Source organism: Balaenoptera physalus (genome assembly GCF_965194825.1).
Source record: "Balaenoptera physalus genome assembly, chromosome: X".
NCBI classification, from domain to species: Eukaryota; Metazoa; Chordata; class Mammalia; order Artiodactyla; family Balaenopteridae; genus Balaenoptera; species Balaenoptera physalus.
The window spans coordinates 111,843,950-111,861,564 of record NC_138903.1 but is presented as its reverse complement, the minus strand read 5'-3'; the positions used below and the strand labels follow the sequence as shown (position 1 = coordinate 111,861,564).

Here is a 17,615-nt window from a genome sequence, read left to right as displayed (position 1 = left end):
TCCTGACTCCATTTAATTGAGGTTTCTGTTTATTAATTTCTACTATAGCAACATATATTCTATCTGACATATGTTGTGTGTGCCTCTTAAAAGAATGTGAAAGATGAATATAAAAAACAATTGACATTTTTTTATGTTGTCATAATTGACTCTTTCTAGTATCATAAAATTTCCTTCTATGTCCCTGGACATACTCCCTGTTGACTTCTACTTTGTGTGATATTAATATAGCCATAATAGCTTTCTTATGGCTCATGCTTACATGGTAGGATTTTTCCACTGTTTTAATCAACCCGAGTCTTTTTTTTTAAATTAAAACTTTATAGTAGTTTCTCTAGAGATTGCATTGGAATCTTAACTCACTAAGGTGGACGTTCAAAAATGTTACAATATTAGATGACCAACAAAATATTATTAGAACTGTGTAATTTCTTTTACTCACCCTCACACTTTTTGTGCTCTTGTTTTCATATATTTTATTGTATGTATGCTGTAAAGGTTACAATCAATTATGGTTATCTTTGCTTTAGTTTGTCAAAAAACTTCGAAAGAAATTTTATATATTACACATATATTAAAATGATATAATAGTCTGTACACATTGTGCTTATAGTTAACAATACTGTATCATACACTTACAAATTTAAGAGGGTAGGTCTCATGTTATCTGTTCCTACCACAATAAAAACATGAAAAAATATAATTACTAAAAATACCCATAGATATATTGTTATATAAAAAAATATATTATTATATGTAAAGATATAAAATAAACATAGTATATTCTTTCCTTGGTTGTTTCAAGTGAACTGATGAGCCTGTTGAAGGCATTCTTCATAGTCTTGCGAAGTACTCTACACCCTAACACAAGGTATCTCAGCAATACTTTGAAACTTGTTATGCACTGAGGGCAATCATAGAAACAGCAAACCTCAATTACAGCCGAACTCCCAACTAGATTAACTCATCCACATAGATTATAGGCCTAGGAGAAGGAAATACCTGTTTACATTCAGGCATTAAAAACTATTTACCTCAGTCTCTATTCTCCTAAACAAGGTGTACAACTTTCTGCAATAACAAAAAATTTTAAAGTATATGAAAAAGTAAGAAAAGCACACTCCCCAAAGACAAAGCAATCATCAGAAGCAATCGTCAGAACCAGTCTGAGATACAACACAGAATGTTGAAACTATCTGACAGAGAATTGAAAATAATTATGATTAATGTGATTAATATTCTAATGGAAAACAGAAAACATGCAAGATCCAATATAACTAAAGTCATTGAGAGATGAAATTTGTAATAAAAAATCATGGAATAGCTATAAATAAAGAACAAAGTAAAGGAGATAAAGATTGTCTTCAACAGACTCATTAGTAGACTTGAGATAATCCAGAAAAGAATCAGTGAACTTGAAGAGGGGTAAATACAAATTTTGCAACTAGGAAAACGAAGAGAAATACTTATACAGTGCTTCACTATGTGCCACATATTATTAAAGGTGTTTTATATATGTTAAATTATTTAATTCATTTTAATGATTATATCTGGCAGGTGCTCTAATTTTTCCTATTTTACAGAAAAGAGTCTAGATATTAGGTTAGTTTCCATGATTTTCCAAAGATCACATAGCTAGAAAATGGTAAAGCTGAAAACTGAACAAAGGCAAAGACCACATGCTAGCTCTGGAAGTTTATCACTGGCATAATTATGTTCTGCTCTTTGGCATTGACAGGGTTCACCATAGTTAGTATATATATGCACTTAATGAAAATAATAGCATGAGTATTGGTGCCAAAGAGATCAGGTCTCTGGGTCCCAGTCTATGCAAACTTGACAAAATTACTTAACCTTCAGTGCCTGCTATTAACTCAAGCTTTATGTCCTCCCTAAACTCATATGTTTAAACATAACCTCCAATGTGATGGTATTTGAATATGTGGCCTTTGGGAAGTAATTAGGTCATGAGGGTGGAGTGCTCATGAAAAAGACATCCCAGAGAACCCTTCCACTATGTGAGGACACAGCAAGAACACATCCATCTATCAACTAAGAAATGGGCCCCCACCAGGCATCAAATCTGCTGGTGCCTTGAACTTGGACTTCCCAGCCTCCAGTACTGTGAGAAATTTCTGTTGCTTAAGCCACCCATTCTATGTTAATTTTGTGATAGCAGGCTGAACAGCCTAAGGTAATGCCTCAGGATCCTCATTTGCACAATGGCTGTAGTGATAGCAGTTGTCTCAACGAGTTATCATGAGAATTAAAATATTTAAGCCATTTAAATATTTATCATAGCACCTGACATTTAGTAAGCTTTCTATAAAAGCTATTTTTAAAAGTTTGAACTATGATATAGGTAGTTTACTTTCATACAAATAATTTCCTTTATCTGTGTGTTGATAAGGAAAGAGAAACAGGTTATTTGGCCTACTAAAGATTTCAACAATTAAATAGAAAAAAAATTCTAAACTTACTTTCTTTCAAAGTATTGTGCATCTTTGTTTGAGCCAGAAAATTAGAAAACTTTTCATAAGCAAGACTGTTGTTATACTTGTCAGAATTATGTGAATAATTGCTTCAATTTTTTACTTAAATTTGTCCACAGAGAGAAAGATGTTGTCATTCTTGAGTGCATACATTATAATTATATGAAAAATACTGTTTTTTTCTCATTTTTTCTTCATTGGAAGCACTCTTAGTTCTGGCAGCCTTTCCCCACAATCAAAATCTTGCCTGTTACCTCTTTCCTTGTAAGAATTGGCAGGTCTTGTTCAAGCTCCTAAAATCAAACATTTGAAGTAAAGGAGAACAATTTAAAACAGGATAATATCTGAAAAATTAAAAAAATAAAGAGAAGACTGGAAGACTGATTGAAATAAGTTAAAAACACAAAAAATCTGTGTCATATGAAAGAAAAAGAAAAACAAAGGAAAATAAGAGAAGCAAATATAATATAAAGCATGGGGACAAGGGTAAATTGAAAGAGTAGAAAAAAGGAAGAATATATAAGTAGAGATAAAATATTATTTGTTGTTATTTGCAAAACAGGAATATTAACTTACTTATGCAAAAGAAAGCTCAGTAATGGTGGCTATTTACTCCAAATTTATTTTTAATATTTTTCAAGTTTAACAATAAAATTAAAAAGACAAAATGCTAAACAAAATGTAAAAATGCAAATTAAACCTTTATAATACAGTATCTGATGGGTATTGAATTTTTAAGGTCTTATATTGATATTCTGTTGTATTATCTCTGATCTATCACTGGAACTTAATTTTTACAGCTTGCTGTCAGCTATCACTGTGGGGAATTTAGGGATGAATTCCCAAGGGGATTTAGAGATTCTCAAGGGGGATTCATCAGTCGAAAGTAGCTGGTCCGAAGATGTCAAAAGATGACTTGCAAAGGAATGAACACAGGCCTTGAAAATGATGCTATTTCAGAGGGTGAGAAACACCTAGACAGATTTGTGGATATATAAGCATTCCCAGAAATAAGTGGGAGGGGGAAATTGTTAAAAGTCTAGACCTTTAGTGACAGTGAAGTCTTCTAAACTATTGTGATGTTAGATATTAGATAACCTTCATTTAGTGCTCACATTGCATTTTGCTAAATTCTTTTCTTGCAATATGACATTTAATTAAGCAATACTACAAGTTAGTTGTTTTTATTATTTTTATTTTCTAGATGACAGTGCTTGTCTATGGCCATGCAGTTTGTTAATGACACTTAACAAACTCAAAGCTAGGCATTCTGCTTCCAGGGGGTTAACTCTTATTAACTCTTATTGACTTCAAAGGCCTGAGTATTCAGGTTCACTTGACTTTTGTAAGAAAAAATCCAACAATTTTAAAACAAAATGCTTGAAACAAAGTCCAGAACCCATGCCTTTACAAAGCACCATCACATGGTGGTGTGATAGACCCAGAAGATAATCCAAGTTGGACTTGCAAAATTAGTTTCTTGGACAACACTGGTTAGAAGTGACTACTCTTCTTCAGTGTAGTAAACTAATTGTAAAAAAATGTAGACTAATTGTAAAAATTCCCCCAATTCTTCAACCATCTCTGTATTCAGACCCTTTCCATTGTGACTCTTTTTTTTTGTTCCTGCTACGTGGCATGCAATATCTTAGTTCCCTAACACGGGATCAAACCCATGTCCCCTGAAGTCCTGCAGTGGAAGCCCAGAGTCCTAATCACTGGACAGCCAAGGAATTCCCCCTCCATTGTGACTTTTAAATTGCTCCTTTTACAGTGTGATGTCTGTTTTCCCACCCTTTGAATCCAAGCCATCCTTGTTACTTGTGACAAGGACTCAACTCTCTCTTGACCAAACTCTAGGCCCAATCATTGTGCATGTCCACAAGAGCCCAGTTTTAGCAAGAATCCTGTCAAGCTGATTTAGCCAGAATCCCCCAACCTCAATGTTTAATCACTGTCTTCATCCTACATCCTCCCCCATGAGATATGCAATCACCTTGGCCTAACTTTAGCAAGAATCCTATTAGGTCAGTTTAGTAAGAACTGCCCTACCCTCTTAGTAATTTTCCAGCCACGAACTCCCCTCCCACAGATATGCTCCTTGGCTATAAATCTCCATTTTTGCTTGCTGTATTTAAAGTTGAGCTCAATATCTCTCCCCTGCTGTAAAACCACACTGCATTAGTTATACCTGTCAAGATGATCCTGAATAAAGTCAGCCTTAGCATTTTACAGTGCCATAACTAACGTTTCTTTTACATGTGATTTGACCAAAATCAGCAGAAATAAACGTGTGCCAATTCCAATCCTGGATTTCATGATGCCTTACAAACTGCCATTCTCTTTCAAAAATCTGTCACCATCATAGTAACAGGACCTGGCTAGCCTGCTGGTAGTATGTGAGAGACACATGGAGGGGGCATGAATGGTACCAGTTGAGTTCATTCTAAATCAGCAGAATCGCCCAGATGGCTCATAGATTTAAGAGTAAAAATAAATATTTATTGTTTTTTGTCACTAAGGTTTTGTAAATTTGTTTTTATATGGATTATTGTACCAAAGATAACTGATGCATTAGGAAGGAGAAGTTGTGTACTGATATTAGAATCTAATTTATATCTTTTGGTGGGTCTGGCATAAAATAGGTCCAGTAAACTATATATGTCTTTACAAACTGTGAGTTTAGTTTTTCTCAATAAGCCCTTTCATCATATTTGTATGTTCCAAACATAGAATAATTTCATACATATATATATATATTTCGTGTGTGTGTATATATATATATATATATACACACGAAATATATATATACATAAAATGAGTGAGGTTTTTTTGTTTGTTTTTCTATCTGTATCTGTATCAGCTATGTTTATCTACAACCTAAAACTGTATTTCTAATAAAATTTTATACAGCGTTCTTATCTAATCATAGTATTAAGCCTATTCTCTTATCTCTCACAGCCATGCTATTCTAACAATCATTTGTGAGTGATTTTCCCTTAGAAATAAAAATTACATATTGTAAGAGGTACAATTACATTGCTGTTTCCTTTGTTTGATCTTAAACCATTATAGATTTTTCATGAACCTGCACAACATAATTTCCTTTCATATTTAATGGTCATACTGTTTTCCATTACATTGATACACCATAGTTTACTTAAACATTCATTGACTGTTAAACATTTAGTTTGTCATAGCTTTTTTCTGCAGTGCAAACCTTCCCACACACCCTTAATACACCTGTAAATTCAAAGGTAAAGTTCATGAGAACTAAATCAGCATTTGAAATGCAGCTATAGTTTCAGTTCTGCATAGATCAATAATTACCAAAAATTCCTAGTCTAGCTATGTCACTTATTATACTGACTTATTTCTTAATTGCCTGCATATATTTCTTGAATTTTTTTATAGCTTTGCAGGATCTTCTTTTTTTTAAATTGAAGTATAGTTGATTTACAATATTGTGTTAGTTTCAGGTGTACAGCATAGAGATTCCATATTTTTGCAGATTATACTCCATATAATGCAGTTATTACAAGATAACAGGTGTAATTCCCTGGGCTAGACAGTATATCCTTGTTACTTATCTATTTTATGCATAGTAGTTTGTTTCTCCTAATCCCGTACCTCTAATTTATCCCTTCCCCCCACCCCTTTGGTAACCACAAAATTGTTTTCTATATCTGTGAATCTGTTTCTGTTTTGCATATACATTCATTTGTATTATTTTTGGATTCCACATATAAGTAATATTATACAGTATTTTTCTTTGTCTGACGGACATCAGTAAGCATTAATAACCTCTAAATTCATCCACAATGCTGCAAATGGCAGTATTTCATCCTTTTTATGGCTTAGTAATATTCCTGTGTGTGTGTGTGTGTGTGTGTTTGTGTGTGTGTGTGTGTATGACTTCTACGTATTCCAGTCATCTGCTGATGGACACTGGTGTTCCTTCCATGTCTTAGCAATTGTAAATAATGCTGCACGTATCTTTTTGAATTAGGGTTTTTGGATTTTGTGGGGGATATATATCTAGGAGTGGAATTTCTGGGTCATATGTAGTTCTATTTTTAGTTTTTTGAGAAACCTCCATACTGTTTTCCACAGTGGCTGCATCAATTTACACTCCCACCAACGGTGTATGAGGGTTCCTTTTTCTCCACTTCCTCTCCAGCATTTATTGTTTGTAGACGTTTTACTGATGTCCACTCTGTCTGGTGTGAGGTGATACCTCATTGTAGTTTTGATTTGCATTTCTCTGATAATTAGTGATGTTGAGCATCTTTTCAAGTGCTTGTTGACCATCTGCACTTCCTCTTTGGAAGAATGTCTGTTCAGTTCTTCTGCTCATTTTTAAATTGGGTTGCCTGTTCTTTTTGATGTTGAGCTGTATGAGCTGTTTTATATATGTTGGATATTACCCCTCATCAGTCATATCATTTGCAAATATTTTCTCTCATTCAGTTGGTTGACTTTTCATTTTGTTGATGCTTTCCTTTGCTGTGCAAAAGCTTTTAAGTTTAATTAGGTCCCATTTGTTTATTTTTGCTTTTGCTTCCCTTGCTTTAAGAGAAGGATTTTTAAAATATTGCTGTGATTTATGTCAAAAAGTGTTTTGCCTACATTCTCCTCTAGGAGTTTTATAGTACTGTCTGGTCTTAAATTTAGGTCTTTAATCCATTTTGAGTTTATTTTTGTATATGGTGTTAGAGAATATTTCTAATTTCATTCTTTTACATGTGGCTGTCCAGTTTTCCCAGCACCACTTGTTGAAGAGACTGTCTTTTCTCCATTGTATATTCTTGCCTCCTTTGTTATTGATTAATTGACCATAAGTGTGTGGGTTTATTTCTGGGCTTTCTGTTCTGTTCCATTGATCCGTATGTCTGTTTTTGTGCCAGTACCACACTATTTTGATTACTATAGCTTTGTGGTAAAGTCTGAGGTCATGGAGCCTGATTTCTCCAGCTCTGTTCTTTCTCATGATATTTTTGGCTATTCAGGGTCTTTTATGTTCCCATTCAAATTTTAAAATTATTTGTTCTAGTTCTGTGAAAAATGCTGTTGGTATTTTGATAGGGATTGCATTGAATCTGTAGATTGCCTTGGGTAGTATGGTCATTTTAACAATATTAATTTTTCCAATTCAAGAACACAGTATATCTTTCCATCTGTTTGTGTTGATTTTGATTTTTTTCATCAGTGTCTTATAGTTATCTGACTACAGGTCTTTTACCTCCTTAGGTAGGTTTATTCCTAAGTATTTTATTCTTTTTGATGTGATGGTAAATGGGATTGTTACTTAATTTCTCTTTCTGATAGTTCATTGTTAGTGTATAGAAATACAACAGATTTCTCTATATTAATTTTGTATCCTGCAACTTTACCATATTTATCAATGAGATCTGGTAGTTTTCTGGTGGCTTCACAAGTGAATTCTACCAAACAGAGAATAGTTAACACCTATCCTTCTCAAACTATTCCAAAAATATTGCAGAGAAAGGAACACTTCTGAACTCATTCTATGAGGCCAGCATCACCCTGATACCAAAACCAGACAAAGATATCACAAAAAAAATTATAGGTCAATATCCATGATGAACATAGATGCAAAAATCATCAGCAAAATATTAGCAAACTAAATCCAGCAATACAGTAAAAGGATCATAGACCGTGATCAAGTGGGATTTATCCCAGGGATGCAAGGATTTTTCAGTATCCACAAATCCATCAATGTGATACACCATGTTAACAAATTGAAGAATAAAAATCACATGATCACCTCAGTAAATGCAGAAAAATATTTTGATGGGTGAATTGTATGCCATGTGAATTATATCTCAATAAAGCTATCAAGAAAAATGCCCTCTTGTCCCATATCCTTGCCAGCATTGGATGATGTAACTGTAATTTTGCAAATCTAAAATGTGGAACTGAAATTACTTCAAATTTCCTGGCTTCTAATTAGTTTAAATACCTTTTCATATGTTATGGCAATTAGCCTTTTCTTTTCTGTTAACTTACTATTTTTTCATGTGTCAATTGTACTAGCTTTGTGTTTAATGATGATAATAACACTATGACTGTCGTATACATTACAAATTTTTTTCCAGTCTATCAGAATTTTACAACTGTTTTCATGTTCCCTTGTTCTCTATGTTATTATTTTTAAAGTGGATTTTTAAAAAAATATTCAAATATGTCCTTTTCATTTGTTTTTGTTTGTTTTCTGATATCAACAAGGTTGCATGATCCTTCAGTTACAAAATATGTTCATACAATCCATTTAAATTTTGTGTTGCACTGTTAGTTTTTATTATGACAAAGGACTGAAAGAAAAGTATTTATCAATAACTAAATTTAATATTATGCATTATTTTCTATTTTACAACATTTAATCTTGATGACATTCATTTTTATACGCTGTGAGGTTTCCTCAAGGGAAATATCAATTAGGCTATTACAATTTACTAAATAAATCATTTTTTCCTAATGAATTAAAATATATTTGCCATATATAATATTTCCATAAATGAACCTGTTTCTGGATTCTACATTTTCCTCCTTTATTTTTTCATTATTGTACTGAATATATAAGGTGTTTTTTTCTGGTTAGAGTAGCTTTACTGTAATTTTTGATATTTGATAAAGCACATTTTTCACTACTATTTTTATTATTTTCATTAATAGAATTAATTATAGAGGGCAATTGTGAAATTGATCAGAAAGTACAGATTTTTCATATACACTCTCTCATCTTCTTCTAGTTTCTCTTATCATTCACATCATGCATTTGTGTGATACATTAGTTACAATTGATAAGCCAATACTGATACATTATTAATAACTAAAATTTATATTAGTATTCACTCTTTGTCTTATACATTCTATAGGTCTCTTTTTTTTTAAATGTCTTTATTGGAGTATAATTGCCTTACAATGGTGCGTTAGTTTCTGCTTTATAACAAAGTGAATCAGCTATACATATACATATATCCCCATATCTCTTCCCTCTTGTGTCTCCCTCCCACCCTCCCTATCCCACCCCGCTAGGTGGTCACAAAACACCAAGCTGATCTCCCCGTGCTATGTGGCTGCTTCCCACTAGCTCTCTATTTTACATTTAGTAGTATATATAAGTGCATGCCACTCTCTCACTTCATCCCGGCTTACCCTTCCCCCTCCCCATGTCCTGAAGCCCATTCTCTACGTCTGCGTCTTTATTCCTGTCCTGCCCCTAGGTTCTTCAGAACCATATATATATATATATTTTTACATTCCATATATATGTGTTAGCATACAGTATAGTATCCATCAACAGATGAATGGATAAAGAAGATGTGGCACACATATACAATGGAATATTACTCAGCCATAAAAAGAAATGAAATTGAGTTATTTGTAGTGAGGTGGATGGACCTAGAGTCTGTCATACAGAGTGAAGTAAGTCAGAAAGAGAAAAACAAATACAATTTCATTAAATTTACTGAGGTTTGTTTTGTGGCCCAGCAAGTGATCTATCCTGGAGAGTCTTCCATGAGCACTTGAAAAGAATGTGTATTCTGCTGCTTTCCAAATGAATGCTCTATAAATACCAATTAAGTCTATCTGGTCTAATGCATCATTTAAGGCCTGTGTTTCCTTATTGATTTTTCTCTATGGATGATCTGTCCATTGATGTAAATGGGGTGTTAAAGTCCCCCACTATTACTGTGTTACTGGTGATTTCTCCTTTTATGGCTGTTGGTATTTACCTTATATATTGAGGTGCTCCTATGTTGGGTGCATATATATTTACAATTGTTATATCTTCTTGGATTGATCCCTTGATCATTATGTAGTGTCCTTTTTTGTCTCTTGTAATAGTCTTTATTTTAAAGTCTATTTTGTCTGATATGAGAATTGCTACTCCAGCTTTCTTTTGATTTCCGTTTGCATGGAATATCTTTTTCCATCCCCTCACTTTCAGCCTATATGTTTCCCTAGGTCTGAAGTGGGTCTCTTGTAGACAGCATATATATGGGTCTTGTTTTTGTATCCATTCAGCCAGTCTATGTCTTTTGGTTGGAGCATTTAATCCACTTACATTTAAGGTAATTATCAATATGTATGTTCTTATTCCCATTTTCTTAATTGTTTTGGGTTTGTTATTGTAGGTCTTTTCCTTCTCTTGTGTTTCCTGCCTAGAGAAGTTCCTTTAGCATTTGTTGTAAAGCTGGTTTGGTGGTGCTGAATTCTCTTAGCTTTTGCGTCTCTGTAAAGGTTTTAATTTCTCTGTTGAATCTGAACGAGATCCTTGCTGGATAGAGTAATGTTGGTTGTAGGTTTTACCCTTTCATCCCTTTAAATATGTCCTGCCACTCCCTTCTGGCTTGCAGAGTTTCTGCTGAAAGATCAGCTGTTAACCTTATGGGGATTCCCTTGTATGTTATTTGTTGCTTTTCCCTTGCTGCTTTTAATATTTTTTCTTTGTATTTAATTTTTGATAGTTTGATTAATATGTGTCTTGATGTGTTTCTCCTTGAATTTTTCCTGTATGGGACTCTCTGTGCTTCCTGGACTTGATTGACTATTTCCTTTCCCATATGAGGGAAGTTTTCAACTATAATGTCTTCAAATATTTTCTCAGTCCCTTTCTTTTACTCTTCTTCTTCTAGGTCCCCTATAATTCGAATGTTGGTGCGTTTAATGTTGTCCCAGAGGTCTCTGAGACTGTCCTCAATTCTTTTCATTCTTTTTTCTTTATTCCGCTCTGCAGTAGTTATTTCCACTATTTTATCTTCCAGGTCACTTATCCGTTCTTCTGCCTCAGTTATTCTGCTATTGATTCCTTCTAGAGAATTTTTAATTTCATTTATTGTATTGTTCATCATTGTTTGTTTGCTCTTTAGTTCTTCTAGGTCCTTGTTAAACGTTTCTTGTATTTTCTCCATTCTATTTCCAATATTTTGGATCATCTTTACTATCATTACTCTGAATTCTTTTTCAGGTAGACTGCCTATTTCCTCTTCATTTGTTTGGTCTGGTGGGTTTTTACCTTGCTTCTTCATCTGCTGTGTGTTTCTCTGTCTTCTCATTTTGCTTAACTTACTGTGTTTGGGGTCTCCTTTTCACAGGCTGCAGGTTCGTAGTTCCCATTGTTTTTGGTGGCTAAGGTTGGTTCAGTGGGTTTTGTAGGCTTCCTGGTGGAGGGGACTGGTGCCTGTGTTCTGGTGGATGAGGCTGGATCTTGTTTTTCTGGTGGGCAGGTTCATGTCTGGTGGTGTGTTTTGGGGTGTCTGTGGCTTATTATGATTTTAGGCAGCCTGTCTGCTAATGGGTGGGGTTGTGTTCCTGTCTTGCTAGTTGTTTGTCATGGGGTGTCCAGCACTGTAGCTTGCTGGTTGTTGAGTGAAGCTGGGTCTTGGTGTTGAGATGGAGGTCTCTGGGAGAGCTTTCACTGTTTGATATTACATGGAGCTGGGAGGTCTCTGCTGGCGCAGTGTCCTGAACTCAGCTCTCCCACCTCAGAGGCACAGGCCTGACACCCAGCCAGAGCACCAAGATCCTGTCATCCACACGGCTCAGAATAAAAGGGAGAAAAAAAAGAAGGAAAGAAAGAAAAGAAAAGAAAAGAAAGTTATTAAAATTAAAAAAATTTTTAAAAATAAAAAAACATTAAAGAGTAATAAGAAAAAAGAAAAGAAAAGGACTGACAGAACCTTGGGACAAATGGTAAAAGCAAAGCTATACAGACAAAATCACACAAAGAAACACACACATACACACTCACAAAAAGAGAAAAAGGAAAAAATATATATATCTTTTGGGAAGTCTGAGGTCTTCTGCCAGCGTTCAGTAGGTGTTCTGTAGGAGTTGTCCCACATGTAGATGTATTTCTGATGTATTTGTGGGGAGGAAGGTGATCTCCACGTCTTACTCCTCTGCCATCTTGAAGGTCTCCCTATGCTTTACTTTTAAATGTCAGTAATTCAAAAACCTGAATGTGCATAAATCTTGTTTTATTTTATCAGGTGAACATAGACATAACATAAAATTTACTGTTTTAACCATTTTTAAATATGCTATTCAGTAACCTCAAGCACATTCACAATGCTATACAAACATTAACAGTATCTATTTCCAGAAATTTTTCATCATCCTAAACAGCAACTCTGTATCCATTAAATAACTGCCATATTCTCCTCCCCTCAGTCCCTGGCAACTTGTATTCTGTTTTCTGTCTCTACAAGTTTGCCTGTCCTAGGTACTTCATATAAGTGGAATTATAAAATATTTGTCATTTTGTGTCTGGCTTATTTCACTTTACCATAATGTTTTCAAGGTTTTTCCATGCTGCAACACATGTCAGAGTTTTACAGGTTTTTAAGGCTGGATAATATTCCATTGTATGTATGTATATACCACATTTTGTTTATCCATTCATCTGTTGATGGACATTTGTATTGTTTCCATATTTTCACTCTTGTTATTCTATGAACACTGAGATACAAGTATATGTTAAGTTCCTGCTTTCAATTATTTTGGGTATATATCTAGAAATGGTAATTCTGTATTTAAGTTTTTAAGGAACCATTAAACTGCTTTCCACAACACCTGCACCATTTTACATTCTCACTCACAAAGCACAGGTGCTGCAGTTTCTTCACATACTTGCCCAAACTTAGTTTCTGTTTTATTTATTAAGTTTTTTGATACCCATCCTAGTGGGTGTGACATGCAATCTCATTGTACTTTTGACTTGCATCTCCCTAATGGCTACAAATGTTGAGCATGTTTTCATGTGCTTATTGGCAATTTATTTATCTTCTTTTGAGAAATGTCTGTTTAACTCCTTTGCCCATTTTTGAATTGAGTTTTTTATTACTGAGTTGTAGTTACTTATATATTCTGGATATTAATCCTGTATCAGATATATGCTTGCCGTATATTTTCTCCTATTCTGTAGGTTTTCTTTTCATTCTCTTGATAGTATCCTTTGTTGCACAGTTGTTAATTTTAATGAAGTCCAATTCATCTATTATATGCCTATTATTTTGGTGTCACAGCAAAATCCAATGTTATCAAGTTTTTCTCCTATATTTTCTTCTAAGATTTTATAATTTTATCTCTTAAATTTAGGTCTTTGATCAATTTTGAGTTAATTTTTGTATATGGTGTAAGGTAAGGGTTCAATTCATTATTTTATATGTGGATATCCAGTTTTCCCACCAGTATTTGTTGGAAAAACTTGGCATCTTTATCAAAAATCCATTGACCACACTACAAATAACTCCATTTTGTAGTGTGGTCAATGGATTTTTGATAAAGATGCCAAGTTTTTCCAACAAATACTGGTAGGAAAACTGGATATCCACATATAAAATAATGGTCATACAGAGTGAAGTAAGTCAGAAAGAGAAAAACAAATACAGTATGCTAACACATATATATGGAATCTAAGGGGAAAAAAAAAAGGTCATGAAGAACCTAGTGGTAAGACGGGAATAAAGACACAGACCTACTAGAGAATGGACTTGAGGATATGGGGAGGGGGAAGGGTAAGCTGTGACAAAGTGAGAGAGTGGCGTGGACATATATACACTACCAAATGTAAAATAGATAGCTACTGGGAAGCAGCCGCATAGCACAGGGAGATCAGCTCGGTGCTTTGTGATTACCTAGAGGGGTGGGATAGGGAGGGTGGGAGGGAGGGAGATGCAAGAGGGAAGAGATATGGGAACATATGTATATGTATAACTGATTCACTTTGTTATAAAGCAGAAACTAACACACCATTGTAAAGCAATTATACTCCAATATAGATGTTAAAAAAAATCCATTGACCATATATGTGAGTGTAGATTTGGGGGTTATCTATTCTATTTCATTGCTCTATGTCCATTCATATGCAGGTATCCCACTGTTTTGACTGCTATACCTTTGTACTGAGTATTGAAATCAGGAAGTGTGAGACCTTTAACTTTGATTTTCCTTTGAAAGATTTTTTTGTCTATTCAGTGTCTATTGTAATTTCATATGAGTTTTATGATGGGCTTTTCTATTTCTTCCCAAAATGCACTGGAAATTTGATAGGGATTGTATTGAATCTGTAAATCACTATCTTAATCTGCTCAGGCAGCCATAACAAAATACCACAGACTGGTGACTTAAACAACAAAAATTTATTTCTCACAGTTCTGGATGCTGTGAAGTCCAAGATCAAGATGCCAGCAAGGTAGGTTTTTTTGTTTGTTTGTTTGTTTTGTTTTGTTTTATTTTAATTAGTTAATTTATTTATTTTTGGCTGCGTTGGGTCTTCATTGCTGCGTGTGGGCTTTCTCTAATTGCGGCAAGTGGGGGCTACTCTTTGTTGCGGTGTGTAGGCTTCTCATTGCGATGGTTTCTCTTGTTGCAGAGCATGGGCTCTAGGTGCGTGGGCTTCAGTAGTTGTGGCATGTGGGCTCAATAGTTGTGGCTCATGGGCTCTAGAGCACAGGCTCAGTAGTTGTAGCACACGGGCTTAGTTGCTCCCTGTCATGTGGGATCTTCCCAGACCAGGGCTCGAACCCGTGTCCCCTGCATTGGCAGGCGGATTCTTAACCACTGTGCCACCAGGGAAGCCCACAAGGTAGGTTTTATTCTGAGGCCTTCTCTCTTGCCTTCAGGTGATTGCTATCTTGCTGTGTGCTCACATAACCTCTTCTCTCAGTTATAGGGGGCAAGGGGAGAGAAAGTAAGAGGGGAAAATTAAGGGAGAGAAAAAAGTAAGGGAGAAAGTAAGGGAGCTCTCTTGCATCTCTTCTTATAAAGATACTAATCCTATCGTTTCAGAATCCCACCATTATGAACTCATTTAATCGTAATTACCTCCTTATAGGCCTTATCTCCAAATACAGTCACATTGACGGTTTGGGCTTCAACATATGAATTTGGGTGAGGACACTATTCAGTCTATAGTAATCACTTTGAGCAGTGTTGTCATCTTTGCAATATTAAGTCTTCCAATCCAATACAAATGTCTTGCCATTTATTTATGCATTCTTCAACTTTCAACAATGTTTTGTAGTTTGTCAGTGCACACGTCTTTTGTCTCCTTGGGTAATTTGATCCTAAGTATTTTGTTCTGTTTGGTGCTATTGTAATTTATAAATGAAATTGTTTTCTTAATTTCCTTTTTAAATTGTTCATTGCTAATGTACAGAAATGCAGCTGATGTTTGAGTGTTGATTTTGTATCCTGCAACTTTGTTGAAATTTTTTATTAGTTCTAATATTTTTTTGTGTGTGGAATCTTTAGGCTTTTATAAATGTACGTTCATGTCAGTGTGCAGAGAGGTAATTTTATCTCTTTATTTCCAAATTGGATGCTTTCTATTTCTTTCTCTTGCCTAATTACTCTGACTATAACTTCTAATACTATGTTAAATGGGAGTGGCAAAAGTGAACATCCTTGTCTTTACCCGATCTTAGGGTAAAAGCTTTCAGTCTTTCATCATTGAGTATGTTGTTAGCTACCAGTTTTATATACATGGCCTTTAGCAGATTAAGTTTCCTTCTATTCTTAGTTTATTGAGTGTTTTTACCATGAAAGTGTGTTGAATTTTGTCTAATGATATTTTTTATAAATTAAGATAATCCTGTGTTTTTTCTCATTCTACTAATGTGATATATTACATTGATTGATTTTCATATGTTGAATCATTTTTGCATTTGGAAATAAATCTCACATCATCATTGTGTATAATCCTTTTAATGCACTGCTGACTTCGGCTTGCTAATATTTTGTTGAAGATCTTTGTATCAATATTCATTAGGGATACTGGACTGTAGTTTTCTTATAATATCTTTTTCTAGCTTTGGTATCAGGATATTGCTGGCCTCATAAAATGAGTTTGGGAGTTTTCCCTCCTCTTTAATTTTTTTGGAAGAGTTTGAGGAGAATTGGTTAATTCTCTTTTAATATTTGGTAGAATTCACCAGTGAAGCATCTAGTCCTGAGCTTATCTCTGGTGGGAGGTTTTGGTTATTAATTTCATTTTCTTACTAGTTATAGGTCTATTCAGATTCTCTATTTGATCATGAATAAGTTTTAAGTTTTTGTATGTCAAAAATTGAATAAAAGTTTTAATTTACCCATTTCTATCAGGTTATCCACTTTTTGGCATACTTTTGTTCATAATAGTCTCTCATATTTTTTTTTCTGTAAAATCAGTAGTAATATCCCTTCTTTCATTTTTTATTTTAGTAATTTGAATCTTTTTTTTCTTAGTTTATATAGATGAAGGTTTGCCAATTTTGTTGATCTTTTTGAAGAGCCAACTTTTGGTTTTATTGATTTTCTCTATTGTTTTTTCTATTCTCATTTTTATTTATCTCTGCTCTAATCTTTATTATTTTTTTCTTCTACTATCTTTGGGTTTAGTTTGTTCTTTTTCTAGTTCATGAAAGTGTTAAGTTATTGATTTGAGAGTTTATAGCTATAAATATAACCCTTAGCCGTGCTTTCATTGCATCCCTTAAGTTTTATTATGTTAAGTTTTGTTTTCATTTGTCTCAAAGTATTTTATAATTACCTTGTGATTTCTTCTTTGATCTGATATGGGAAAAGATATCATCCCTCTTTTCAAAGAGGTGTATAATTTCTTAGGAGGAGATATATTTATAAACAGAGATGATTGTAACACAACTAGCTAAACATATTGACAGAGGCAAGCAGGGGCTTTATGACAGCACAGAAGAGAAGTCTTGAAGACAGATCATCTACATAAAATAACACATGATTTTAATTGCTCAGGATGATAAGAATGAACCAGACAGTTTTCTTTCTATCCTGGGATAAAATGGGCCTACTGATGAGATCTTCACTTTATGTAATGCATAAACTTTCTCTAATATTCTCTTTGTCACAAGCCCAAATATTTTCTGCATTAAAGACAGACACAAAGTATAACTTTAAGAAATTTACGTTATATATTTCAGACCTTTGGTTATATTCTATAACATAAATCAATCATGTTAGATGATGTATAATGATAATCACATACACATTTTTCAAAACTGTACAGATGAGGAAGGTAAATGAAAGTACAGGTGAATCTTGAATTATTATGGCTCCACTAGTAACCCTCAATTTTAC

The 17,615-nt window shown here is 34.1% G+C and overlaps 1 long non-coding RNA gene across 1 annotated transcript in view; it reads left to right on the top strand.

Moving 5' to 3' along the window:
* Positions 1–17,615, top strand: part of LOC309652829 — a 63,063-nt gene that overhangs the window by 20,403 nt on the left and 25,045 nt on the right. Inside the window, exon 2 of the long non-coding RNA XR_014258902.1 lies at positions 14,676–14,715. This is a non-coding gene — a long non-coding RNA (uncharacterized lncRNA). The remainder of the gene's footprint in view (positions 1–14,675; positions 14,716–17,615) is intronic.